Below are 3,686 nucleotides of genomic sequence, written 5' to 3'. Positions count from 1 at the left end.
AAGACTAGCCCCAAGCAAACTAGTTCTTCTTTTCCCAGAGTACAGCAACATGCATACCTGTTTTGTAAGGACCTTGACTGACTATAAACTAGCTCTGAACTTTTAACTTCACCTTTGTGTCACGCTAGTGACGATTCCCTCTGACCAATCAGTGGTCTGCAGTGTTTTAACTCCACCTTATAGTATCAACTCAGCTGACTTGGGAACCTGGATCAAGGGATACCAAAAACAAAAAGGGTACTATCCACAGTTTTCCGTCACAAAACGGAAAACCAAAAAGAGCGAATCGAGCTGTACTATGAAGTGGATAAACGGCATTAAATGTCCACAATAATCTATCCTTGACAAAAAAATACACAATACAAAAACAAGTCTGACACACACGTAGTTCGTGATCTTAAGCAGTTAACCAGCACGACAGAATAAGAAAAGGAAACCAAAAACTAAAGTTGAAATGCAAACGCTTCGATAAGAGATGCAGGTTCAGCAGGTTAGGTAGAGCTGTGAGTGTTTGGAAATGACAAAATTAAAAGGAGAAAGATGAACGCTGATACAGACACAATCCCAGAAATAGATCTGAAGTTATCTGATAGATGACATTGTTTTGCAAACAACAGACAAACCAGAGTAAAAAACATTTGTACCAAAATGTGTCGGAGGTCACAAGAAGCTAAAAGGAAGGAGCTCTTAGTAGGATTGCACGATATTGACAAAACATGATATTGCAATATTGATTATGAATATTGCAATATTAAGATTCATTTTTAAACATATGTAAAATTCCAAAAGTTACAAACACAACTAAGCCACACGGCCAACAGACGGGGCGCAGCGCTCCATAAAATATTGCATACATATTGGGACGTGTGACAAGTAAAAAAAGCAATTGGGGCTTTGTGACATGTCTAAGAGATAAAAAAGGAGGAAAGATGGAGGACTTGGACACCGCCTGGACTGGAAGAAGGGTTGTCTGCCTTTATGCCTGGTTTCTGAGACTCTGGATCCACAGGACTCGATGGAGGGGAAACACGAGGAAGAGAAGTGAAGGGAGAGGCCAAAGACTGAACAGGAGGGAGTATGAATATGCAAATTGTGGATCCTGGTGTGAATGCTCTGGCTGTCGTGTCATGAGTGCTGTGATTTAATTATAACACGGTGATAATGATCTCAGAAGACGACAAAGCCACAGGAGGATAAATATCATGGGTTGAGCTGTGTAACGGCAGGTTTATGATGGTCTCGGATCGGCGGGAGGTTGTGAAATTACATCCGTGTTACATGCAAAATACACGCGAGTGCATGCACCAACATGTTACTGTATGCCAAGAAACGAACATCCAAAACGTTTGTATAACAAACGACAATCCTACAGAAATATGAAGAACACAGTTTTACAGGCAAAACGCAATCCAGTCGCTGCTTCCTAACGCAGGATGCCTATTCTTTTAGCCGCAACCCTGACAGTGGTACACGATCGTGAGAGCAAATAAAAACGTATTACTTATCACACAAAATCATAATTCAAACTAATGTGTTGCAAAGGCTGACAAAGATACACAATTCCCTCCAGTGAAAATGTATATCTTTCATCAAGATACCAATCAGGGAATGTCAATGGGTTCATCCGGATCTTCTAAGAACGGTGATGCTGTTATCAGTTGAGTATTGATTGGTGAGTAGGCGGTGCTTTTACACCGGTTGATCTCTAATCTCTAACATAACCTGCTCCAGTGCATTTAAGGTGGTCAGCATGAGTTACCATGGCAATATTGCCCAGCAACATATGACCCCCCACCGAGATACGCAAAACCCTGGGTTGAACCTGAAGTTACGGCCTCAGGAAGGTAAAAAAAAAAAAAAAACAGTAAACAATGCAGTTTTTGGAGTCCGTTGTCAGGTATGATTTCGGCCTCTGTTTTGAACTGAGCAAAGGTAGCTGTATCACCAGTGTTTCCCACCGGTTCACGGTTTACTTGCGGTGGTGGGTGGCGCAGGATGTGACGACGCGGAACGTAATGGCTGGGTTCAGTAATAATACATAACATTATCAGATCATTTAGAATGACATAACTATTTACATATTAAACAAATACAACTAACGGATGATGAAAATACTGCAACAGCCTGCTGCATCTGACACAATTTCAGGGTAGTCATTCGGGCTGCAGGATATGAGGAAATATGCAATATGCCCTAAAGTTAAATATTGCGATAATGATATAACTTGTTATAAAGAGATTTTAAAAGGTAGTCTACTCAGTTCTGCATTTCTGCTGCTTTCAGTATTTTGATGAAATACAACAAATTGCATATTAAATTTTAAGGAAGGAAAGAGGTAAAGACGACAGAACAGATGATTATTTCTATTTAATTTATTTGACAGGGACAGTGTACATTAATTAACATTGCTGTAAATGCATCACAATTAGCCAAAAGGCTATTTATCATCTGTTGTCCCTGGACAGATCTTAAAATTGTCTACATATAAGTTTTTATTTACACGATTGCTTACTTATCCTGCTTTTACAATCAGAAAGAGGAGTTCTGTCTACTGCAATTCACCTGCAAATGTAATAACCAAAACAGAACTGCATGAAGCATTTAATGGGTAAAAGTATTGGTTTATTGCTCTACTCTTTTTGGGAGAAACTGTTTTATCACACCTGCAGATACAAAACAGGAGAAGAGAGCCGTCGCTCAGGAACTACTAAACATGCAGCCAAAAAAAGTAACTAGAGAAGGAGTTTCCTGTTATTGTGACTCAGCTTCTTTACTGATTATTATTAGAATAAGCGGTTCCATCTAAAAGCAGCGTCATTGATAAAAGTATATATTTTGGGTGTGGTCTGACCAAAAAGTTCATATGAAAAAAGATTAAAATACTCCTGGATTCTGCCACCTCTAAGTGTTCCTGGGTACTGGCACGGGCTACAAGCAATAAACACCTAATTGTAGAAATCCACAGTAAGTCAGAAGCATGATCAAAATCACACAGCACGTTAATAAGGAAAGGTGGCAGCATCACCTCTCCCATGGGTACAGCCAGGGCTCGAAAGACCCATAATCAGAGGGACCTAATTTTTACAAATGGTTTTCATTTATTTTCCAGCGCTGCCATTCAAAACTTACATTACAGCCTGCAGCCAAGACAGAAAAACTATACTTCAGTTGTGTCAGTCTTTTGGTTAGAGTGTCACACCCAAAACATGCTGTAAATTCAACACACTTGTCACTGTGAGAAAAGGTCAATGTGAAAGCCAATGAAACCAGCCAACTGTGAATCAGCACTACTGGTAGCTGTCATTTATATCACATGAGACACTTGCACAATATCAAAACAACACATACAGGGATTGGGATAGTGAAGACATATCCTTTGAATACCCTTTAAAAACCAGGTGAGAAGTATTCTGTATTTTCTTCATGGAGGCTTGAAATCCAAAATGTGAGTAATGCTTCAGGCAGCTAGGTTGGTGTATGCTAGGTGCCCTTGAAATAAAGGTGGGGGGGGGGGGTTCTCTATGCAGCTACTGATGTCAATATGTGGTGAGGAGATATTAGAGAGAAGCTCACATCCTCACAAGCAATCCTTAGAAAAGAAATCCTGTAAAATGCTTCAAAACTGGGCCATTCGACTCAAAGTCCCGTCACGCTGCCACAAATGCAGAAAAACATCAGCAGGACAA

The 3,686-nt window shown here is 40.1% G+C and overlaps 1 protein-coding gene across 2 annotated transcripts in view; it reads right to left on the bottom strand.

Moving 5' to 3' along the window:
• The window catches only part of mark4 (microtubule affinity regulating kinase 4), a 54,308-nt gene that overhangs the window by 49,403 nt on the left and 1,219 nt on the right, over positions 1-3,686 (bottom strand). The window lies entirely within an intron of this gene.

Source organism: Etheostoma cragini, chromosome 3, assembly GCF_013103735.1.
Source record: "Etheostoma cragini isolate CJK2018 chromosome 3, CSU_Ecrag_1.0, whole genome shotgun sequence".
Taxonomy (NCBI): domain Eukaryota; kingdom Metazoa; phylum Chordata; class Actinopteri; order Perciformes; family Percidae; genus Etheostoma; species Etheostoma cragini.
The sequence above is the reverse complement of the archived record's forward strand: the minus strand, read 5'-3'. Positions and strand labels throughout refer to the sequence as shown.